General features: G+C 36.4%; 1 long non-coding RNA gene across 1 annotated transcript; it reads right to left on the bottom strand.

The window, feature by feature from the left end:
• Positions 1-3,816: 3,816 nt before the first annotated feature.
• On the bottom strand, positions 3,817-11,471 carry LOC138702742 (uncharacterized). Its single transcript, XR_011332892.1, has 3 exons — positions 11,364-11,471; positions 9,274-9,353; positions 3,817-3,986 (listed from the first exon to the last, which is right to left on the bottom strand). It is a non-coding gene; the product is annotated as an uncharacterized lncRNA (long non-coding RNA).
• Between the last annotated feature and the right edge of the window lie 15,361 nt (positions 11,472-26,832).

The following is a 26,832-nucleotide window of genomic DNA, read 5'->3' as shown; positions in this document are numbered from 1 at the left end:
TTTATAAGCATTTCAGTTGTGTTGATTTAATACTGCAATCCTGTGTACGTTCTGTCGTCTTCACAAATGGATACAACTCCACGAAAACGGTCTAAAATTATAACATTAGCAGAGCATTCTTCTATGACACAGAGGCAAATTGCTGCAGAATGTCACATCGGTTTGGCTACTGTTAATTCGATCATAAAACGATAAAGGGAGACTGGTTCCATCACACCCCAAAAAAAGGCAACTGTGGCCGAAAAAGAAAGACTTCACCTGCAGATGATCGTTTAATTGTCATGAAAAGTAAATTAAATCCTAGACTAACTGCTGTCGACTTAACCCGCGAGTTAATGGCTACCACTGGGGCGAATATTCACGTCACAACAGTGCGGCGTGTCCACACCTGTGAAGTAACGGTCAGCGCGTCTGGCCGCGAAACCAGGTGGCCCGGGTTCGAATCCCGGTCGGGGCAAGTTACCTGGTTGAGGTTTTTTCCAGGGTTTTCCCTCAGCCCAATACGAGCAAATGCTGGGTAACTTTCGGTGCTGGACCCCGGATTCATTTCACCGGCATTATCACCTTCATTTCATTCAGACGCTAAATAACCTAGATGTTGATACAGCGTCGTAAAATAACCCAATAAAATAAAAAAATAAAAACAGTGCGGCGTAGGCTTTTGGAAGCTGGACGAAGGGCTCGTAAGCCTATTAAGAAGCAACTGCTAACCCTTGTTATGTGCAAAAAAAACGCTTAATGTGGGCAAAATTACATCAACACTGGACAGTGAATGAGTGGAAGAATGTACTTTTTTCCGATGAGTCTCATTTCGAGGTCCACGGCCACCGTGTTTCTTACGTACGGAAAGGATCCGAAAAATTAACAGCAGCTCATCTCCAACAAGCACCCAAATACACCCCTAAAGTAATGTTTTGGGGTTGTTTTACACATGAAGGGCCTGGAGCATTAATACCTATCAAGGGAATGATGAATTCTGACAAATATATTCACTTATTGGAAACCAGAATCGTACCCCAGCTGCAAAAATCATTTCCGGATGGTAGAGGTGTGTTCCAACAAGACCTGGCACCATGCCATACATCTCGAAAAACTACAGAATTCTTCAACAAGAAGAATATTCAGGTACTCCCCTGGCCAGGAAACTCACCCGACATCAACCCCATTGAGAACTTGTGGTCAATTTGCAAAAGAAGAATGCAAAAAATGGATTGTTCTACAAAGGAGAAGATGATTTCTGCCCTCATTGGTGTATGGTTTCGCGATAAAGAAATGAAGAATATTTGTGGGAAATTAGTGGAATCCATGCCAAATCGTCTCAGAGCTGTTATTAGGAACAAGGGAGGCCACATAGCTTACTGAGGTATGTCTTAGATCCTTTTTTTTATCCCGTTTGAGTGTTTTTGCATAAGTAATTACGTTGTTCGGATTAATTTGCACGCTACTGTACTTGATGGCGGTGTGGTGTAGATATTTATATGCGTCATTCTCTTCAGTATTGGCTCGAGCGAGCGCAAAAATTACATTTCCTAAGGAAAGACCAAACGGTATTACTTATGATAAAATAAGAAGCCTACAAAATTTTGTAGTCTCCCGATTATTTCAGCAAGATCTCTTAGCGAGATAAAATGAGTTTACCCTCTACAATTCAAGCTCTACATGCAGCAGCTATACCAAGATGCTATGTCTATTGTTCGAAAGCATAGCAAACCTGACATTTGCACCTACAATCCACAATGACCTGAAATAACTATTGCTTTACTCCCACATGAAAAACCCACTGATCGTCCTGACATTGTTACTTGCGTTTTCGCGATGAAACTCAAAAACTGAAGGTGGATAGGTTCAAAAAAAGTATTTAGCTTAAAAAAAATTCAGAGGGAGTATGTTTCATTATTACAGAAGCAAATAACTTTCAAAATGTCTGGTATTCTTCATTCAAAATATTGTAAATCTGAAAAATGTTTATTTGAACGTCTAATAAACTTAGTTTGCAGCATTTGCTGCACAAGCCACTAGTTGAGTTATAATAGATCCTCTGTAAAGAAGATAAAATTATTTTACAACAAATTTATTATGTTTTCATTCCAAAGAATAGGGCTTTGATTATTGTTCGGGAATTTGTGGATAATTAGTGCTATGTTCATATTTCGGACACATAAATATTCTTAATACCGGACAGAAACATTTCAATACATGATTCATTTTTATGATTTTATAGGGTCAAGCCCTATAATACGGGCAGTTAAAAAAAAAATAAATAAATAAATAAAAAAAAAATTTTAATTTTGAATTTGGTTCGATTGTGTAGCGAGTATTTTAGGAATTGAAGGTATTTTATAATATCGCTTGCACTTGGAAGCGAGTAAGAAATGGTACTATTTTTTTAAACTACGCATATTATATTTATCCACTACGTCTTTTCCTCAAATACAGTTTATTGTGATGATAGCTAACTTCTTTGTGTTCACTTGGCTTTGGTCGAAATTCTTATCCGTAGTGCCATTTGTTCTGCAGACCATTAACTATATCGATATGCACATTGTTGTAATATGACCATGTAGTGGCCATTTTACAAGACTGAGTGGCCGTATTGCAAGACTATTAAGAAAATTCTATAAGAGCAAGAGGTTTTGCCAATATACATATTGCTTATTGATTATACACTATCTACCAAAAAGTAATTGGGCACCCAGGATTTTACGTGTTAGATGCCATGTTTCGGTGGCTACTATGCAATGGTATGCAGACAATAATGTTCACCGGTTGGGCTGGCCTGCACAGAGTCCTGATCTCAATCACATTGAGCACCTTTGAGACGAATTGGACCGGCGATTGATGTTTCGGGAAATTCGTCCAACTTCCATTGTCCAACTGAGAGCCATATTGCAGGAGGAATGGCGACGCATTCCAGTGGATATCCTACACAAAGTAGTGGAGAACATGCCTGACACGGTGGCTGCTGTTATAGCAACAAGAGGTGGTAACACGAGGTTCTAAAGGGGCAAATATCAGTGCCAAATTACTTTTTGGTAGATAGTGTATTTTGAAGGGTTCAGAGTCATAGTGGGCCAATCGCCATTTATTACAAACGGAGAAAGCAAGGATTAAAGTTAAGTAAATACCATAATTTAATGAAGATTGACATGTCACTTAGTTTTAATGTGCATACTTTATACTACTTGCTATATGTTCCATTGAATTATGGTAGTCACTTAATTTAACCCTTGTTTTCTACTTTTTTAATATATGGCGCTTGGCCCACTATGGCTTCGAACCCTTCATTTGTTCTTATCATTTGCAATGCAATGTCCACGCGTACAACGAAAGCAAATTATGTAAAGAATCCTCGTTTACAATGACAATCTATAATTTTAATAACAAGGGCTCTTTTAAGGATAGACAAAGTTTTTTTTGTTTTTAAGTACAAAACAGGCATCTAATAAATGTTTTCCATAAAACTTTGCCGCTTGGGATTTAACCCAAGTATATTGGTGCACAATCTAAGTTTGCTGTAACATAGGCAGTTTTATTCCTTAAAGTAGTTTTATTTCTTCCACGTTCATTTCTTCCTTTAAATTATAGGAGTGGCAAAACACCGTGAATGTAAGACCTCTGAATGTGTCCGTCATAATCTTGTTGATGTTACAATAACACCAAACAATTTTTTTGGTTTTAAACGAGAATTCTTTAATCCTGACACAGTCAAAACATGGTTGAAAGGCACTGTTTTCACAGTCATAGAACTAGTATTATGAACCCATTATAACCATGATATTCAATTAAGTAACGACATATTGTGTTCTTTTCCTTTATTGAATGAAAAGTCGTGAAAGTAAATGTGACATTGTTTCTGTGTACAGTTTTATATTCATGCATTGCAAGGTGTAATACCGACAGAAAATAAAATATCTTCTTATTGAGCTGAAGGTCGTGGCATTTTCAGATCTCAGATCCAGTTAGGCCTATAGTCTCTACTCGTATTTCTGAAATGCAAATGAGAATACAAATGTGAATAACAATTCCATTATTTGACACTTAACAGGATAGACATTCACAGTTATAAACCGTTAACAGTTCTTATCACATATTAGGCCCTAACGAATTCATTTTTTTGTCAATATCAGACATGAGTATACCTACGCATAGGTAGAGATATGAGGGTGTTAGAGGGGTATTGCCACCCGGGTCAGAGTGATGAAGTATGAAACAAGTATAATTTTGCAAATTAATATAAAAATCAACTTTTGCATAAACGCTACATTTCTAAGGTTTATGCGATTTACCTTTTTATAACATGGATCTACAAAAATTAACAATATTAAATTTATTTCATTTACACTGCCGTGCAAAAAAAAACGCAACACCTGAATAAATTTGAAATATCAATCCATAATACAAATTATAACATTACTGTGTGCTTCTATGGGCCTCTTTGTGTTAGGAAAGTGTTAATTCATGTTTTTGGAAGAAAAGTTTACCCATTGGGTGACTTGTGACACCATCTTTGCCACTTCCTGTCCCTTATCTGTATTTATTGCTGTGACATTAAAATTTACAATCCTAAACACAAGCAGCTAAAACAAATTTACAACATTTTTGTTTTCTTTTTTTGCTTATAATGGAATTCTGTGATATTGAACTGAGTTTTAAACAACGTTTAAGAGAGTTAAGATGCCGTTAAAACCCATGAAAGCTGCTAGAGCAGTGGCGTTGGTAGGGGATGGCAGCATCTTACGTTATGTGGCTCAGGTGTTGCATACAACTCCGTCGACGGTTTCACGTACAGTGCAGAGGTACAGGGAATTTCGTTCATATTCTCGAAGACCGGGATATGGTAAGAAAAGATTAACTTCTTGCAATAGATGACCAGTTCTTGCGCCTTGAAGTGCTGCGTAACCGCCGCACCACTGCAGTCTAAGCCAGAAATCGACTAGAAAAAGTGCGAGGTGTGAATGTCAGTGAGTGTACTATGAGGAGGAGGTTACGTGATGCTGTCCTGATCTCCAGAAGACCTGCTCCTGGCGCAGAACTTACAAGACAACATCGTCAAACTCGCTTACAGTTTGCAAAAGAAGATGAGGAATGGGCTGAGGAACAGTGGAGAACAGTTTTGTTCTCAGATGAGACTCAATTCTGCCTCAGATCACCAGATGGAAGAGAAAAAGCGTTGAAGAGGACTGGAGAAAGACATTCTCCATGCAAATTTTCATCAAGGCCAGCATTTCATAGCCGTTCAGTGATGGTGTGGGCAGGCATCAGTTTTACTCTACGAATGGACCTTGTCTTTGTGGAGGGTGAGTTTCTTACTGCCCATCGCTACATAAAAGAAATCCTTGGGCAACATGTTCTTCCTTTTGCATCATTTATTGGTGACAATTTCGTGCTCTTGGAAGACATTACACGTCCTCTTGTGGCGCGATATATCCTCCAGCACCTCAATGAAGTAGGGATCCAACTCATGCAATGGCCATCACTCAGTCCGGATCTTAACCCAACTGATCATCTGTGCGATATTTTAGGAAGGAATATCCGTCACCATGCTTCAGATAATCTTCAAGAGCTACGGGGCCATGTATGCAACTCCTGAGTAACATAACGTAAGCTGTGGTCATCCTCTACCAACGCGATTACTCTAGTGGCGTCCTCGGGGCTTAACGGCATATTAACTCTCGCAAATATTGTTTAAAACTGAGTTCATTATCAGAGAATTCCATTATAAACATAAAAAGAAAACAATAGTGTTGTAGCTTTGTTTTGGATGCTTGTGTTTAGGGTTGTAAATTTTAATGGCACAGCAATCAATATAGAGTAAGGGACTGGAAGTGGCAAAAAGGGTGTCATAAACCACCCAATCAGTATACTTTCCTTCCCAAAACATGAATTAATACTTGCTTAAGACAAACAGGTCCGTAGAAGCACACAGTAATGTTATAATTTGTATTATATTTTCATATTTCAAATTTATTCAAGTGTTGCGTTTTTATTTTGCTCGGCAGTGTACTTGACATTTTGTATTTTTTCATTGAGCATTTTTAGATATGTATAGTGCACTACTGTGGAGTAATGGTTAGTATATCTGACTGTGAAACGAGAGGAAACGGATTGAAATCTCGGTTGGGACAAGTCACCTGGCTGGTGTTTTGCCCGTGGTTTTCCCTCAACTAACTGAAATAGAATTGCTACATAACTTTCGACGTTAGATCTCGGAGACATTTTGCTATCATTTCTTCAAATGCCATCATCTTCATTACCAAAGCTCGGATTAAATTCACGGTGCAGAGTGCTGAATTCGTACAAGAGCGCGGCAGTTCGGCGACAAATATCATTCACAGAACAGCAGTGGTAAGCACATAGGGGAGAGTCGGGTAGTATCGGACATCGGGTATTTTTTTTTATTGGGTTATTTTACGACGCTGTATCAACATCTAGGTTATTTAGCGTCTGAATGAAATGAAGGTGATAATGCCGGTGAAATGAGTCCGGGGTCCAGCACCGAAAGTTACCCAGCATTTGCTCGTATTGGGTTGAGGGAAAACCCCGGAAAAAACCTCAACCAGGTAACTTGTCCCGACCGGGATTCGAACCCGGGCCACCTGGTTTCGCGGCCAGACGCGCTGACCGTTACTCCACAGGTGTGGACTGACATCGGGTAGTATTGGACAGTACGTTTCTTTCATCTACCACCATATGGTAGTACCTGAATGACATGGTTACGTTTCTCTATGCGACATCATAGAAACGTAACCATGTCAATCAGGTACTATCATCGTGTGGTAGATGAAAGAAAGTCACTGTCCGATATTACCCGATGTCCGATACTACCCGATTCTCCCCTAAGCCTCGGACTACAATAAAAGCTTTGGGCTCTGTCAAAAAGGAAGGTTGTATTTGTATTTCTTTATGCATGTGGGCGCATTCGTATTCTCAAGATAAGAAAATGTCTTTATGAATTAGCTAATTTCATCGTCCTAATGTATTCCCTAAAGAAGTCCTTTTATCTCCGCATATGTAGGGTAGAGTAGCATAAATCGCACCGCTTCCTAAATCGCACCACTGCTAGTTTAAAACAAGTTACTGTAGTAATGTGGCATCTAGTGGTATTGTTACAATCTACCATATGAACTTACACCATGTCACTTGATTTCTGCCACTTCTTTGTGTCAGCAGCGTGGTGATAGTGTATCTAATATAATCGCTCAGGTGGATGTATATTTAGCTAACATTTTGAAACTAAATAACGGATTTCTATGCAAAGGAATCCATAATCTTAAGATGTTATTCGTTTAAAGAGGTATTAAAGAACATTTAACTTAGTAGGATTTTCGAACATGTGGTGATTATAGGCTAGAATGAAGGAAATAATAACTTATGGCGTAGTTTCTCAATTCGCACCACTTTGTAGGTGCCTAATTCGCACCGGTGCGATATGAGCAACTGTAGCAATTCTAACCATACAAAAGAAGGCCCCAAAAATTTTAACTGAACTAGGAATGCATCAGGTGGGTGCAATATCAAGTGGTGAAAAGAGCGTTAATACAACAAGTGTGTGTTGTACAAGCGCACCAGGTATTTTGTGCCATCTGTGATAATTTTTAAACGTCAAACAGTCCATCCTCCATTATCAGCTGGTGCTCCTCCAGGATCGTTATTTGTGTGCTCAGAGTCAGGTTTCATCAAGAGTGAACTATTTGTCGAATAGCTCAAACATTTTATTTGCCACTCAAACCTGCCATAGAAAAAAGTGCTGCTTCTGTATGTCCACCTATACCAGCGTTGTCAGACACAGCCTAAACGGAGCGGAGCGCTCCACTATGCCTGTTGCGTGCTCCGGTGCTTCCACAACATAAGCAAGTTCAAGCTCCGACTCTAGCTCCACAACTGCTTTTGGAGCTTACAACTCTGACACTACTGACCTATACGATCCATTCCAAAAATTTAGAAGCTAGATTATCTCGGGAAAATGGTATGCTCCTGTTTCAGCTTCCTCGTCATAATATCATAGGCCCAGCCTTTAGATGTTTCTATCTTCAAATCACTTCAGACAGCTATATCATGAAGCAGTTCTTAGGTGGCTTCGAGATAATCGTGGAGAAAAGGTGACGCAGTTTACAGTCTGAACTGCCTGGTGAAGCACATGGCAATTGTATAACAATAAAAAACGCATTCAGAAAGTTTAAATATTACGTAATTTACGCTCTATTTTTTCAATTTCATTTGAAGATGCGTTACTCTCTTTCATTAATTTAAATAAATTTGTAATTTGAATTTATTACATAATTCATATTAAATACTGTTCAATATGTTCAATATTAAAATCCTTCGTTCATCCTGTTCCCTACAGTTAAAGAGGTGCGATGTAAGAAACCGCAGGTGCTATTTAGGAAACTAGTTGCCAAAATGGCACCACAGACAAGTGTTTCGAAAATGTCATTCTAATTAAAAAATATTAAATCAAATTCAAGGAGTCCTCTTTACATGAAAGGTAAATGTTCTGGGAATGTATCTCTGTAAAGGAAAGCAGAAAATAAAAACTGTATTGTTCAATAAAAATTATAAATGCTAAAGTGGTGCGATATAGGCAACCTTACCCTACCTATTAGCCCTGATCACATAATATAACAGATTGGTCATCCCTATGTTAAAAGCGGCAACATGTGGAAGAGAACAACCATTAGGATCGCCATTGTCGACTGGTAACGACCGCTAGATGGAAGTGCAGTTGCTGCATGCAATTCAAATGAGAGTTCTAACGTGATTTTTTCTGCATTCGCTAGATGGCAGTAATAGTGAAATCGATAAAAGTTGCTGTTTTCAAAGCCCATAAAGTTGATCAATTTGTTAATATAAGATCTGGGCTATTAGGTAATGGATAAAATATTCATACAGCTATTACTAAAAGTAATATCAAAATAAACGTATTTTATTCTCTCTATTACGAAAATTCCGCCAACTACAGATGCCTCAAACTAGGAAGCTGCCTGGAGAGGGGAAGTAGTAGAGCTAGCGGAGGGGGCCCACCTAGGCTCCGATACCCAGGTATAGTCACATTATCTGAAAAGTTGACCGCTTGACAATGTATTCAAGATGTACCCTCCCTATGCAGCCTTCTCAACTGTTATTAGAACTGAGCTGTACCGTTCTAGTCCACAGTGCACAGCAGTAGACGGACAGTGGTAGGGGAGAAGTGCTCTATGCGCCTGCGCGAACGAGACAGCTTGCTAGTTTGAGGCATCTGTACGTAGCTCACTAACGGTACAATAGCTTACGTACCTGGACTGGTCTCGTGAAATGTAGTCTTAAGCACGCCCAGAGCTTAGGACCCGTATCACAACGATCATCTCCATCTCCCACTGAAAAATTACGAATATGACATTTTCTCTCATTCACAAATTTAATTATTCACGACACAATAAACAAGCGATGTAACTACAGAGTGATCCATTTGGGAAGACATGAAATAAAAACGTAATAAAATGAGAACTGTTGCTTTTTACTGTTAAATAATTTGTACATGCATTCTACAAGAATGAGAGTTTTGTCCAAATTAGTCCTCAACGTGCCCACCATTGCGAACACGACACAGTTCATATCTTGAGGCTAATTTTTCCCACGTGTGGTCTAACATCTCAGGGGTAACTTTCTAAAAACCTGAGAATATCTTTGCTCTGAGATCATGAATATCCTTGGTATACATATCATTCTTCACGAAACCCCAGAGAAAGAAATCGGGTGGTATCAGGTCTGGGGATCATAGAGGCCATATAATTGGTCCTCCTCGACATACCAATTGTTACCAAATGTGTTACCCAGATAATCATGAAGTCTGTTACCCAATGAAGTGCATCATCCTGTTTGAACACGATACCCATATTGTTTTCCTGTTGCAGTTCTAGTTCGAAAAAGTTTTTAACATGTCCATATTATTATTATTATTATTATTATTATTATTATTATTATTATTATTATTATTATTTAATCTGGCAGAGCTAAGGTCAGTAGGCCTTGTTTTCAGTCCAGCCACATTCTAATTGACTACAATAAGCTTACAGTAGTTATTATTATTATTATTATTATTATTATTATTACGGTTGGGGAAAATCTCAGAAAAACCCAACCAGGTAAACAGCCCCAAGCGGGAATCAAATCCGCGTCCGAGTGCAATTCCGGATCGGCAGGAAAACTCCTCACCCGACTTAGCTACGCCGGTAGCTGTTACGTACTTAACGGGACCCTTTTCTTTAAATTATTTTATGCTCGACCATGCCGAAATGTAGTAATTATACACCTGATAGCAGTTCTTTAATGCATGTCATTAAAGTACACCTATTCATTAAAGTTCAGATTTTCGATTATTCTCGGATATTCAATCGAAAGACAACGAGGGAAACGTCACGGAGGCTGGAAATCCAATACTGTCGCAGAAGATTATGTTCTGTTACTATAATAATTAGCGTTAATTGTAAATAATATTCAAATCTCGTGTCATCTCGTTTTTCAATTATAAATCAATTTCCAGGTTATATCAAAATTAGTTCATGTTATTCTCTAGATTATATCATGGTCAATGACATTATTGTTCCTCGAAAAAAAAATCAATACTTTCGCGTCTGCGCACATCTCACAATTTACGAGCTATGCACAAGGTCACTTCCACTCTTCAGTCAGATACGAATAAAATGAATACTTCTGAATAATTTTAAGTTAGAAATATGGTCGAGCATAAAAAGTCGTGTGAAACTTGCCTATAATGGTAATTAAGACACTCGTATTGTGGAATATTGCCGTACGCAACCGATGATAACAAATACCCTGCGTACGACTTGCCCGCGCAAAACACAGTTCGAAAGAGGTTATGGTAGCACACAGACCGTACAGACCGCCATCTGTTGCTACAACGTTCAAGTTATACCGTTCACGTTCTCAAGTGCAGATTGAATGCCTTGATTAATAGGCAACTTCTCTGACACAAAAGCTCGCTTCAAATCGCTGATTCATCAACAGTGACGTCATGACACACTTTGAAATGAAAACTCAGTACAACCCTCACTGAAGCACATATTCATAGCTGCGCTCTCTACGTGCTCCAGTGGTGCAAGCGTTCTCTGTAGCGCATATACGCTCTGATTGACATCCCTGCTGTATATGTTCCTATTAGGTTGATTTCATTATGAGATTTCCTGTTATTTGAGACTTTGACATCCTGTTTAAACAAACCCGTGATACATATTTCGTCTTACAAGTTAATACATTATAATGCAATAAAACAATATTAAATATAGCAACTCGACCGTTATTTTTCATAAGTTTAGTGATTATGCAGCTTTTAGGCCTGATTTTATAAATGCGGTCCATGTACTTACCCATTGGAGAACAAGTTCTATATACATTCATAGCCACTTCTAAGGGTATCTTGCTTCTGTAAGACCAATTTCTACAACCTTCTTCAATGAATTCGCCATCTACCAACTGAAAAAATAAACAAGTTACAGCTAAAATTAAATATTAAGCGTTATTGTTGAACTTATACTCGTAAAAGACTTTTGTGCGAGATCGTGCGTATTTGCTCGTTTTCCGCACAGAACCAATACGCGGTGAGTGTGAAATACCACATTCAGTATTCCCAACGTAACACACATAACAATTTCCCTCTTCTTACCGCTTAAGCGCGACATTCATTTTACTGTTTAGGCTTTTAACATATTATTTTTAGAGACGTTTAACATAGTAATAATTATAAATTGGAAACTTACCACTGCAATTTCACCTAAATTGCATTGTTAATTATTGTTTTTAAATATTTGCAAAAATTAAGTAAAGTCTACTACTCCACGAAACTTATTGCATTCTTGATACAAGTAACATTAAGGAAGCCCTTGAAAAAATCAATAAGATTCCAGATGCCGATGTTATTACTGCAATATATTATATAAATAATATTGTTAAAATATTAAAATGAAAAATAAATCATTACATAACCTTACCGTTTGTTTTAAGTTCGCATTTATAGACTGGGGGAAAAAAAAGACAGACGTATATCACGGCCTGCTGGAGTATAGTAAACACAGAAAACATTTTATAGCAACAGTGTTGAAGAAAGATATTTTGGTTTTCCGAAGTTGCCGTCATTAAACAGAAACCAACATGGAGATTTCATTGCAACTAATTAGAAATTCCTCTTTCAGGTATGTAATAAACGATCTTCGCACAAAATAATGTACGATACACGAGCGGTATGTTTGTTTTCATGTTCTCGGAAATTAAAAAAGCTGAATTACATTTCGCTTTTTCAATCTTTTCCTCGAATATGAAAACGTCAACATACCGCTCTTGTAACGTATATTACTATTTCATATAAACCTATGTTACTCCATAGTTTAAGTATTCAAGAAGTAGCGAATGTTACAAAATCATATGTATTTCGTTAAATTATAGCTATAGGAATTTCGAGAATGGTACAAAATATTATTTAATTTATTCATAAACATACTTATTAATATAGGAGCAATATGTACGTGAATTCACTGAGGGGAAGGATCTACAGAAATGACCAGACATTTGTAAAAATTAACATTTTCTTTTATTTTTAGCCTATTTTATTTTATATCCGCCTGTCATCATATAGGTCCGGAAATCAATTAACAAAATCTATATATGGAATAGAGGGAAAAATCAGTACAGTAGGTAGCAATCATAGTACAATGTGCAATTCAGAAATTAAAAAAAAAAATTAAACATTATATAAATGATTATAAAAATGGGAGTATAAGGGTGTGCATCAGTTATTCATAGATTTCAAAAAGGCATATGACTCGGTTAAGAGGGAAGTATTATATGATATTCTTATTGAATTTGGTATTCCCAAGAAACTAGTTCGATTAATTAAAATGTGTCTCAGTGAAACATACAGCAGAGTCCGTATAGGGCAGTTTCTATCTGATGCTTTTCCAATTCACTGAGGACTAAAGCAGGGAGATGCACTATCACCCTTACTTTTTAACTTCGCTCTAGAATATGCCATTAGGAAAGTTCAGGATAAGGCAGCGTTTGGAATTGAACGGGTTACATCAGCTTCTTGTCTATGCGGATGACGTGAATATGTTAGGAGAAAATACACAAACGATTAGGGAAAACACGGAAATTTTACCTAAAGCAAGTAAAGCGATCGGTTTGGAAGTAAATCCCGAAAAGACAAAGTATATGATTATGTCTCGTGACCAGAATATTGTACGAAATGGAAATGTAAAAATTGGGGATTTATCGTTCGAAGGGGTGGAAAAATTCAAATATCTTGGAGCAATAGTAACAAATATAAATGACACTCGGGAGGAAATTAAACGCAGAATAAATAAGGGAAATGCTTGTTATTATTCGGTTGAGAAGCTCTTATCATCCAGTCTGCTGTCCAAAAATCTGAAAGTTAGAATTTATAAAACAGTTATATTACCGGTTGTTCTGTATGGTTGTGAAACTTGGACTCTCACTCTGAGAGAGGAACATAGGTTAAGGGTGTTTGAGAATAAGGTGCTTAGGAAAATATTTGGGGCTAAGCGGGATGAAGTTACAGGAGAATGGAGAAAGTTACAGAACACAGAACTGCACGCATACTGAATGGTTCCAGCCAATGAGAAAGAGACAATCCAATGTCTCGCCTCTTATGCCATATATGCGAGAGATGTAGAACGTTTTTGTTCTACGCGTGGTTTGCAAAGGAAAGTGTCTTGCGACGATTTAAAAGAATAGTTGGAATCGCAGACTGGGAAGAATCGTGAACTCGTTGAAGATTCAAAAGAATAGTTGGAATCGCAGACTGAGAAGAATCGTGAACGAATTGTTAGAATCGATTCGTAATGTGATTGAATCGTTGGAATCGACTACTGAAAAAGAATCGTGTTGCCCAACTCTAGTATGTAACTGTCCACCTTCAGTAGCGCCATCTCTCGGAAATTATCGGAGTGTCTAGTGTGGATTTTGTTGTTGTTGATAATGATAATAATCCACTAAAAAATCTATAAATTTATGAGAAACCCGATTTATTTTACGATATATTGAATCAAAATTTCGATATCGATATATCGGTATATCGAAAAGAAAATATCGGTATTTCGTAAAAACCGATATATAGTTCCCATCTCTAGTCTACTCTCGCCCAAACTTCTAATCTATCGTTGTGACGTTTGTATTCGAAAGCAAATTCCCGAGATCGGCCATACTTGGATGGAAGCTGTAAGTAATTCCACAACGTTTGAGAAATCAAGACTCAACAAATGGTTGTAATAATCACAATCTTCTTCACAATTCAATCAGAGTTAATACCTGAAATATAGTGAATAGTTTCCTTATATACGTAGGCGGAGGCCCACATTTTAATATACAATTAATTTCTAATTCAGACACATTTATGGGTACTTGCAGACTTCGTACATTTGTCGATGTGTATTGCAAAGATCATGATAAAAATGTTTTATATAGTAGCCTCGTTTAATTATCAGGCAGCGGCATTCCTTTTAAGATTTGTAGGTCTTTATTGCATGCACCGATAATAAAATGAAAATGCGACGTTGTCACGTCTTGTTTGTTGCTGCTATATATTAATATAACATGGAACAAGACACACTGCTAAAATTTGCAACTCTGGTTTATATATACACTCCGCATGGAGTATTAGAGCGGCCTTCAAAAGACTTGACGACAATGGTCAGCGCGACATAATTAAAATTATTGAAACTACAAAGCTTCCGTCCATACACTCCGCGTGGAGTATTAGGGCGGCCTTCAAAAGACTTGACGACAATGGACAGTGCGACATAATTAAAATTATTGAAACTACAAAGCTTCCGTCCTCTTTGACACCGCTAGCCTACTAATTGAACGTGGCTACTTTACTTTTAATGCTGTCTTTACTTACCAAGCCATTTCTTTCGAACATGCATCCTACGAGACACTGAAACAAAGTGTTAAATTTTAGATAAATAATATGACATTAATAAATAGAACTGAAGAAATATGAGGATAATTACAATTTATTTAACCATCTGAGTTGTTAAAAAGTAATACACAAATTCGATATAAACTATAACATATCTAGCTGAAAATATTGCACTTTACTTACCTTTCCTGCTTCCGTGAGCGGATCCTGCAATGTTTGCAGGAAGTCAACATCCGCTGGAAACACAAAATTGTTACTTACTTTCTTACTTACTGGCTTTTAAGGAACCCGGAGGTTCATTGCTGCCCTCACATAAGCCCGCCATTGGTCTCTATCCTGAGCAAGATTAATCCAGTCTCTACCATCATATCCCACCTCCCTGAAATCCATTTTAATATTATCTTCCCATCTACGTCTCGGCTTCCCCAAAGGCCTTTTCCCCTCTGGCCTCCCCACTAACACTCTATATGCATTTCTAGATTCACCCGTATGTGCTACATGCCCTGTCCATCTCAAACGTCTGCATTTAATGTTCCTAATTATGTTAGGTGAAGAAAACAATGCGTGCAGTTCTGCGTTGTGTATTTTTTTCCATTCTCCTGTAAGTTCATCCCTCTTAGACCCAAATATTTTCTCAAGAAACTTATTCTCGAACACTCTTAATCTTTGTTCTTCTCTCAAAGTGGAAGTCCAAGTTTCATAGCCTTAAAGAACAAGCGGTAGTATAACTGTTTTATAAATTCTAATTTTAAGATTTCGAGAGAGCAGACTGGATGATAAAAGCTTGAAAAAATGTGTATTGTTTCAAAACATGAAATATCCTTCAAAATATGTAAAATATGTAATATATGCCCAGAGTACCAAAATATGTAAAAATATGTAACTTAAAACTTTGTAATAATGATCCCTTTGGTATGATAAGCCGACATTTCAGCGTTTCTTACAGCTACAAATTTTATATAGGAACAGAATATGTAATTGCTAGAGCTCGGATTTTAGGTTAAATGCCTATTTTTTTCTGTAGGGATAAACTAAAACTAGTTAAATATCTTCACATGTTATACAGTATAAAGTACGAATGTTTGAAAGCAATTTTAAGGTGTCTAAAATGCCTGTTTTGCCCATTGAGTCCTATTTTAAGGTTTTAGAGCCTAAAATTTCCTATTTTTATTTGTTACGTATATATTTTTTAATTTTTATGTAGCAGTGAAAGGGAAAGCTTTGAATGTCATGGGATGAGTTTGGTTCAGATATTGTGTAATACTGTAGTTTGTTTGTAGGAATAAAGAAATTCTTGGAAGGTATCTGGTTTTGTTGAGTACTTGAGCAAGCAGTAGAAATGTGGTGAATCAGGAGGTTGTAGTTGTCCCTAAATAAATCAGCATGGCAAATATTACTAGATTTAGATATACATCCATTACTTCGGTGTCACTGGGAAGAATTTTTTCGCTTATAAAATGGTATCTTGGAAGAAAAGGCAAAGTTTTACACTAGAAGATTAGAGAAAATGATGTTATGTATTTCAATGCCAATTAAAAATAATGTGTTAAATGTAAATTCATTCGTAAATTAATTAATTTAATTGCAATATGAACACTTATGTATTAGCAGCCTTAGAGCAATGAAGCCGATGAATTCATTAGAAATTACGTACCATTATTCATAATTTAAAACTTAACAAAAACAAAGTTTCTAACCGAAACATTTTTTTACTGTTTATGTCACAGTATACCGTAATGCTTAATACTCAGTAATTAATTGCATTTTTATAGTTACTGTAGTTTGTGTGTATAGAAATTACATTTTACCTGCATAAAATAGTATATTTAGCTGCTTTAAATTGTATTTTTAGGTGCCTAAATATATGTTTGTAATGTCTATTTTGATAAATTCAGTGCCTATTTTAGGTGCCTAAAAATCCGAGGTTTAGTAATTACATAAAATCCGGCCTCTAGTGATAATATGCCACGTCAATGTCTGTCAGTGACATTAAGGCAAGAAATTATTTATTGGGTACGTTACATACATTAGAAAACTGTGTATTATGAATAATTGTACAACAAATCATAACCAATAAAATCTAACCAAAACATTAGTGTATAACTAGGTAGAGTCAGAAAGTAACGCACAACAATTTCTTTACAGTATACTATTTTGATTAGCACGTTCAAAGTTGGCAGAAAGTTAGTTTGAATTTTGCACTACAGGCAGTAATGGCTCGATTAGGTGTCACCCTGGCGGAACGAGCGGTAACTACTGTATAAAGATGGAACGTGTGCTGGCATCGTCTACTTGTGAAGAGCAGCGAGGTATAGTCCGTTTTTTCTGGGAAAAACAAAAAAGTTTGAGTGAAATCCATAGGGAAATGTTGGAGGTGTATGGTGCTGATTGTCTGGATCGTAGCAACATCTCCAGGTGGTGCAGGTTCTTCGAAGAGGACCGAGTAAATCTTACAGACGAAGCACGTTCCGGCCGACCAGTGACCGCTGCAACACCACCCAATGTCAGAGGCATTGAGGCGGCAATCACGCATCCTACAGTCCAGACCTCGCACCGTCTGAGTTTCACCTCTTCGGGCCAATTAAAAAATTCCTAGGAGACCAACGTTTTGGTTCGGATGTAGAAGTGAAATCAGTCGTGCACAGATGGTTATACGCCTAGAAAACGAAGTTTTATGAACGAGGTGTACTGAATCTGATGTCACATTGGGGGAAATGTGTCGAGAGACTTGGTTCCTGTGTTGAAAAATAGGTAAAACTTGTAGCTTTTTTCTGCATTATTTCGTTTTGCTTACTTCTTAAATCCTCTCTCGTACATCATCTGATATTACCTGGAAATTTTAAACTTATTTCGTCAGCACACTTCATTAGGGCTTCCTCTCTGTCCTCAGGAGTAGGATCGTCACCCTATTAAAATGACAGACATGACATTAGCAATTTCTGCTTAGACATCATTTCAAATGCAAACACATGCAATTTTAATCGAATTATTATTATAGCTTGATATTTGTTAATGTCTGCCGCTATGTCCCTGTCTCACTGGATCCCTGAATTGTTATAACATGAAGTACTGACTTAAATGCACTCAGAATAGAAGGAAGAGAACTAATAAACTAGGTTATTTTGAAAATGTTGATAAACAAACAAGGACTCAAGTATATTCAGTATTTTTTCTTAAATTTACACTTCTTCGTTCTAAGAATTTACATTTCCAGTGCAGTGAGTGAGTTGACAGCGAAATGAGTGTAATGTGGAAAGGTACTTGTGCAGATATGAACATATCATACTCGTGGGTTTTAGTTCGATCTTAGTTTTAAGATACAAATTAGATTTATTTTAAATGTTATTTTAAGTGATAGTGGTTCATTTAATTTAGGATGTTCCCTATTATTATTATTATTATTATTATTATTATTATTATTATTATTATTATTATTATTATTATTATTATTAATTATTGTTAGTATTAATTATTGGTATTAATGCATATAGAGTGTTAGTTGGGAGGCCGGAGGGAAAAATACCTTTGGGGAGGCCGAGACGTAGGTGGGAAGATAATATTAAAATGGATTTGAGGAGGTGGGATATGATGGTAGAGACTGGATTAATCTTGCTCAGGATAGGGACCAATGGCGGGCTTATGTGAGGGCGGCAATGAACCTCCGGGTTCCTTAAAAGCCAGTAAGTAAATATTATTAAGTGTATTTTTAATTAACAAGCTTATTATTGTCATTATTGAGTGTAATTAGTTACCACTGCCACCGGGTATATACCCATTGCAGTGTGAATAAATGCATACATACATACATACATACATACATACATACATACATACATACATACATACATACATACATACATACATACATACATACATACATACATGCATACATACATACATTTCTCTCTTTTTCCACGATTTTGTTAATGATTACTAACAACACATAAACACTATCGTAAACGATGTAAAACTTACCCACACTAACTGAGTGACAGCTAAAGCAACAAATGTTAGTATCGGAAATGATTTCATATCGCGATGTGATGTGATGCGGTGGTTTTGATACGATATTTATACCTTAATTTGATGAGATAAAAAAATCGTAATTTCAGCTCTCTACCATATCGTTATATTTCAAGCGTGAATATATTCACTTCAATACACAGTATTTTCTCTTTATTACTTGTAAATCGCCACGCTGCCTTTTATGATACAAATTTTAATGCATAATTCAACTTACTTCCACTTCTTCACCAGAGCTCAGCTTATTTTTCACCACACTCTGCAATTCACTGTAGCCTATTATCACTGCAGTGTCAGTGTGTCACACGGATCTGAACAGAATTCTACATATGACTGTACTTTTGTGTGTGCAATAAAACCCATGCTTTTTATACTGGAAAGCTCTGTCCCTTGCAGATATTTTATTATTAGGCATTCTTGTAGCCTTACTTGCACAGGGACAGAATAACTTTCTTTCGTCTATGGGCGACACTATAATAGTACATTATGCAACGAGCCTATAATGGTAGTAATTAAGAGGCCAGCGTCTTAATTACCATTATAGGCAAGTTTCATACGATTTTTTATGCTCGACCATATTTCTAACTTGAAATTATTCATAAGTATTCATGTTATTCTTATGTGATTGGGGAGCGGAACTGACCATGTGCAATATCTCGTAAATTGTGAGATGTGCGCAGAAGCGAAAGTATTGATTTTTTCCGAGGAACAAATATCATTGACCTTGATATAATCTAGAGAGTAAAATGAACATTAGGCCTAATCTTGATATAACCTTGAAATTGATTTAGACATTGAAAAACGAGATGACAAATGGAATTTATTTGAATATTATTTACAATTAACACTAATTATTATAGTAACAGAACATAACCTTCTGCGATAGTATTGGATTTCCAGTCTCTGTGACGTTTTGCTAGTTGTCTTTCGATTGAATATCCGAGAATAATCGATACTTGCGCTTTCATATTGCTACAATGGCGTTTTCTGATTGGTGGAAGACCTGAACTTTAATGAATAGGTGTACTTTAATGAGGTCCATTAAAGGGTTGCTACCAGGTGTATAATAACTACATTTCGGCATGGTCGAGCATAAATAAATAAAACGCACATGCAACACGCTCCAAAATAATATGAACAAATGATGCATTCAGCAGGCTAACAACGGTCTTAATTCCCGATATTCTTCCTAAATACAGTATGTCATCATAACCAGTCGCGGCTCGTGGTTTAAAATTGAGGAAGGCTCTAGGCTGAAATGGCAAATTTTCAAGGTCTCCAGCATGAGTATTTGTTTATTTATTTATATTTGTTTATTCGTGTATTTCCGTAACTGGGAATTTTTAACAGTAAGTCATTATTATTATTATTATTATTATTATTATTACTATTATTGTTATTATTATACAGGGTGTTTAAAAATACGGGGCATAATTTCAAGTATGTATTTCCCACATGTAGACAATGAAAATAGTTCATTACAACATGTGTCCGGAAATGCTTTATTTCCGAGTTATGGCCTTCACAACATTGAAATTCACCGGAACCATACCTCATGTTTTAGAAGACACTCCACTGATCAATCGTCAACACATTCACTTCTTGCATGATGGCGCTCCTGCACACTTCAGTCGTACGGCTCGCCGGTACTTGGATCGAAGGTTTCCTGATCGATGGATAGGTAGAGGTGGCCCAATTGCTTGGCCTCCACGCTCACCTGATCTGAACCCTCTCGATTTCTACTTGTGGGGCCATTTAAAATCATTGGTTTATTCGTCTCCGGTGCCTGATTTGGAATCCCTTCGGAATCGAATTGTGGCATGTTCTGAGGACATTCGCAATACTCCTGGAGTTTGGGATCGTGTTCGCAGGTCAGTGAGACATCGATGTGAGGTCTGTATTCAAGCAGGAGGTGGACATTTTGAACATCTTCTGTAATGACAACGACCTGCGGAAAGAAAAACGTTCCGGTGAATTTCAATGTTGTGAAGGCCATAACTCGGAAATGAAGCATTTCCGGACATATGTTGTAATGAACTATTTTTATTGTCTACATGTGGGAAATACATACCTGAAATTATGCCCCGTATTTTTTAAACACCCTGCATAACGGGCACTTGACTTACCTTCATTCATTTGCTTGTAGACGAAATCGGCCATTCTCTCTTTCGCAAAAGGTTCTCACAATCACAAGTTCACAAACACATTAAATACCGATACTCGTATTACGAAGCAAGCCAAAACTAATTCGCACGTTAGAATTTCAGTTGTGTTGTTTTCCCTTCCCTGACGGAGGTTTGAAAAACTTTCACTTTATGGTATACCAATTGTGTCAACGAATAGCTAAATGACTCCTTCATCTTATCATCGCAATGTTATCCTAAAATGTCAATTAGACCTACGACCTACCGTAAAATGAATGAGAGAGCAGAGACGTAACCTCAAGAATGGAGTGTCACACATTGTTTCTTTTCTCTTCTCCAAAGGAGAGATTTTTAAAACTCAGAGCTAGAAAATGTTGGCAACGACTCAAGGCATAGATCTCTACGCCTTAGCTGTACCCTTATTAGCCAGAATCCAGTAGGAAACTACCCCGTTCTGTTTCTATTGTGCGGAATGGACAGTGAAAGGTTGAGCCTTCATTACTTATAACCTATCTCAAAAACATCTGTCGGTAAAAACAGTTCCAAATATATTGACAGTTATTAACGAACGAGCCGAGTAAAATTTCTATGTTTCTCCTCTATTGAAAATCTTTATTCTACTATTAAACACAAACAAATGTCAAGATTTTTGTAGGAGATTTTTATAGGGGCGGCTCCGCCTAAGAGCCTTTAACTACGAGCCGCTACTGATCATAACGTAATTAAAAACAAAAAGACAGATGGAATACGTAACGTTAAAAAAAGAAGAAATTTGGCAAGACCGTCTCCAATACTCAGACCTTAATGTATAATCTTTTCGCTGTAAGAAAAATCCTAATGTAAACAATAGCACGTGACTGAAGTGAGGCTTAATTGGCCACTGTTTGGCGCCATAGATTCTGAGTACGTGTTCCCGCCTACTGTTGTACATTCTGTTTCATGCTAAACATTTCCCGTTACTCGTCAAGTAGGCCTAACCTCACTACTATGCATTCGTTTGCTTAGGAAACATTTACTTTATAATTACTGTAATTAAAACTCACTTATTATATACAGTTAAGACTATTTGTTTTTGTCCGCTTTTGAGAGGGTTTCCACTGTTATGATTAATAGCCATACACATCGAGGATGCAGAAGCCATACTTCAGTACCACGTGCTTACGTGATCAACTACGAGCTCAAGTGACGCCAGCTTGTTACAAGAACAGACTACCTCGGTATTACTGTTGGTATTCATCCGCGTTCATAGCACATAACAAAATATAGCTTTTCTTTTACATAGCGTTTTACATATAAGTGAAGTTATATGTTTCATTGTATTTAACAATTAGAATTCAATTTTTTATTTTCAAATAATACAAGATTATGGTTTCCAAATACGAACTATATTTTCCTGCGTCATGTGAGTGTTTCGACTGGGAGCCAATCACGGCTATGACAGCAACGTTCTTATGTTTACATTAGGATTTTTCTTACAGCAAAAATAGTATAGGTATCGATAGTGGCCAAAATGGCGCCGGTAGCGGTCCAAGCATGACTACCACGTAGTTTTGTTGTGATGTTTTCTTGTTTTAATTATGTCGTGAAATGGGCCGTTTGTGTTGTGTACCGGATTGTAATTCTGATAGTGGATCTATGTCTCATATTTCAGCGTTTAAGTTCACGAAGAAATACAACTTTACTAGGCGACAAAAGGTTTAAGTGCATAATCGTGACAATTTCCAAGTTAAGGAAATTCCAGTTTGTTGTTTAGTCAACTGTCCGAAGACAGGTTTGAACTTCACAAAAGATATCAACAAGGGATTACTTATGAGGCAACTAAGCCAAGAGATAATGGGATAGGATGGCCAGTTCCTATACCCCTAAAATGACAGTGTTACACATAAAACGTTTTGAACCTAGATTAGTTATTAGGAAAGATATAATTTCTGCGAGATCGTGCACATTTGCTTGGTTTCCGCACGAAACCAATACGTGGTAAGTCTAAAATTCCACATTCAGTATTCCCAACCTAACACATATAACAATTTCCCTCTTCTTACCGCTTAAGTGACATATTGATTTTACTGCTTTCGTTCTCCTTCTGTAGAAAAAAGTTTTTTTTAAGGTCAAAATGACCATTTTTTGAAAATTTTCGGGCCTCTCCCGTCCAAACGCAAGAGGATAGAGAATTGTCCTTCATACTGGAGATAGAGTTCGACGAGCTGTATTAAACGCACTCGTCGGCTTTGTTGTCACTACACGTAGTGCGGAGATATGGCGGCTAGAATGCCGCCAGAAAGTGTTCGCGATTGCCATTTTGATACTATCGTGTAACAAGCAAGTCAAGGGGGAATACAGGGCCGCATCCCGTTCCTCGCTATGGTCATTATTTCCGGAATTAGAGACTCAAATATTTCAGGTACCAACAAAAAAAGGCTAGAAAAAAGTGCGGCGGATTTTCCGGATTTTAGCGGTGATTACTAGGGAAGGTGCGGGGATGGTACAGTCAAAAGGGCGAGCCTCTGAGTCGCTTCGTTCCCCTTGTGTAGAAAATAGTTTTCTTTGGAAAGGTCAAAAAGACCATTTTTTTTAATTTTGCCGGCCTCTCCCGTCCAAACGCAGGAGAATACAGAGTTGTCCTTTATACTGGAGATAGAGTTCGGCGAGCTTTATTCAACGCACTCGTCGGCTTTGTTGTCACTACACGTAGTGCGGAGTTATGGTGGCTAGTATGCCGGCGGAAGGGTGGTTTAAGACCTTCCCCTTTTATCTCGAAAATCAGAAAGTGTTCGCGATTGCCATTTTGATGCTATCGTGTAAGAAGCAAGCCAAGGGGGAATACAGGGCCGCATCCCGTTCATCGGTATGGCCATTATTTCCGGAATTAGAGACTCAAATATTTCAGGTACCCAAAAATTAAGGCTAGAAAGAAGTGCGGCGGATTTTCCGGATTTTAGCGGTGATTACTAGGGAAGGTGCGGGAATGCTACAGCTAAAAGGGCGGGCCTCTGAGTCGCTTCGTTCTTCTTGTGTAGAAAAAAGTCTGTTTTGGAAGGTCAAAATGACCATTTTTTTAAAATTTGCAGGCCTCTCCCGTCCAAACGCAGGAGGATAGTGAGTTGTCCTTTATACTGGAGATAGAGTTCGACGAGCTTTATTCAACGAAATCCTCAGCTTTGTTGTCACTACTAGTAGTGCGAAGTTATGGCGGCAAGAATGCCGGGTTTTCTCGAAAATCAGAAAGTGTTCGCGATTGCGATTTTGATGCTATAGTGTAAGAAGCAAGTCAAGGGGGAATACAGGGCAGCATCCCGTTCCTCAGTATCGCCATTATTTCCGGAATTAGAGACTCAAATATTTCAGGTACCCAAAAATTAAGGCATTCACTCCGAAGTCAATCCTGGTTCACTCCAGTCACTCCTGACATACCCCCAAGTCACTCCAGATTCCCCTAGTCACTCCTCAGTCACTCATTCGCTCCCTGGTCACTCCTAATTCACTCGAGTCACTCTTGATACACTACGAAGTCACCCCTTACTCACTTATCAGTCACTTTATTCTCAGCCAGTCACTCCTTATTCACTCTTCAGTCACTCCTTATAAACTACCCGGTCACTTCTTATTCACTCATTCCTGATTGATTGTCACTCATTCACTCCCAAGACTCTGATTCACTCTATAGTCGATCCAGGTTCACTCACCCTGTCACTCCTAATTCACTCGCAAGTCACTGCTCATTCAATCCAGATTCAATCCCGTCACTCCTGATTCACTCTTCAGTCACTCTTTATAAACTACCCAGTCACTCTTGATTCACTGCCCAGTCACTCCAAAAATCACTCCCAAGACACTGCTAATTCACTCCAGATTCATTCCCAAGTCACTCTTGAACCACTCCGAATTCACTCCTGGTTCACTCCCCAGTCACTCCTGACATTCCCTAGTCACTCCTGATTCCATCCTATTCACTCCTAAGTCATTCATTCACTCCCTGGTAACTACTAATTCACTCGAGTCACCCTTGATACACTACAGTCACTCATGATTCACTTTTCAGTCACTCTGTATTCAATCCCAGTCATTCCTGATTCACTCCTTATTCACGCTTTAGCCGCTCCTGGATCACTCCCGAATCACTCCCAACTCACTTCTGAATCAATACCCATTCACTACTTATTCACTTTTCAGTTGCCAATGATTCACTCCCGAGTCACTCCTTATTCACTCCCCAATCACTAGCGATTCACTCATTCCTTCACCGAATTTTTCAAAATAAATTTCCAAAAATTTTCAAAATTCAAAATTCCAAGTTTTTCAAAATTCAAAAAATAAAAAATATCCAAATTTTTCAACATTCAAAAAATTTTCCAAATATTTCGAAATTAAAAAATTTCAAATTTTCCTAATTTTTCTAAATTACAAAAATTAAAAAAAAAATATCGAAATATTGAAAAATTTTCAAATATTTAAGAATTGAAAAAAATGTCAAAATTTAAAAACATTTAAAAATTTAAAAATTCTCAAAAGATTTCAAAATATTAAAAATTTTCAAAATTCTAAAAAATTTCAGGATTTATAAAAATTTTCAAGATTCCAGGAAATTTCAAAATTTTCAAAAATTCGTACAATTACAAAATTTCGAAATTTTCAAAAAATTTCTAAATTTTTCGAAATCTAAATATTTGAAAACTAAACATTTTGCAAAAAAATTCAAAATCTTTCAAAATTCAAATAAGCTTAAAAATTTTTCAAAAATTCAAAAAATTTTACAGATATTTAAAAATTTTCAAAATTTGTCAAAATCCAAAAAAATTTCAAAATTTTCAAGATACTAAAAATTTTAATTTTTTTTTTTGAGTTTTGAAAAATTTTCAAAATTTTTAAAGATTCCGAAATTTTTTTAATTTCTGAAAAACTTTGAAATTTCTTTTTTTTTCAATTTGGAAGATTTTTGGTATTTTGAAATATTTTCAATTTTTTTTTAATTTTGAAAATTTTTTTAACTTTATTGAATTTTAAAAATTTTGAAATTTTTTTTGGAATTTTGAAAAATATTGAGAATTTTTTAAATCTTAAAATATTTTTGAATTTTATTTTTTTGAATTCTCAAATGTTTTGAAATTTTTCCGAATGTCGAAAAATTTGAATTTTTTTTTAATTTTAGAAAATTTGGATATGTATAACAATTTTTTGAATTCTGAAAAATTTTGAAATTTGTTACTATTGCTGAAAATTTTTTCTAATTTTCAACATTTGTAAAAAAATTTTTTAATTTTTTTAATTTTTAGAATCTTAAAAAAATTTGAATTGTTTTGTAGGTTATTTTGAAACTTTTTGAAATTTTTTGCTATTTCAAAATTTTTTGGTAGTTTTGAATTTTGAGAAATGTTGAAAATTCTGCAAAAAAATTCAAAATCTTTCAAAATTGAAATGAGTTTAAAAATTTTTCAAAAATTCAAAAAACTACGGACATTTAAAAATTTTCAAAATTTGTCAAATTCGAAAAAAAATTCAAAATTTTCAAAATACTGAAAATTTTAAATTTTTTTTTTCAGTTTTGAAAAATTTTCAAAATTTTTAAAGATTACGAAATTTTTTTGAATTTCTGAAAAATTTTGAAATTTCTTTTTTTTTTGCAAAATTTTGAAAATTTTTGGTATTTTGAAATATTTTCAATTTTTTTTTAATTTCGAAAATTTTTTTAATTTTATTGAATTTTGAACAATTTTGAAATTTTTTTGGAATTTTGAAAAA

Source organism: Periplaneta americana, chromosome 7 (genome assembly GCF_040183065.1).
Source record: "Periplaneta americana isolate PAMFEO1 chromosome 7, P.americana_PAMFEO1_priV1, whole genome shotgun sequence".
Lineage (NCBI taxonomy): Eukaryota > Metazoa > Arthropoda > Insecta > Blattodea > Blattidae > Periplaneta > Periplaneta americana.
This window is presented reverse-complemented; position numbering and strand designations above follow the sequence as displayed.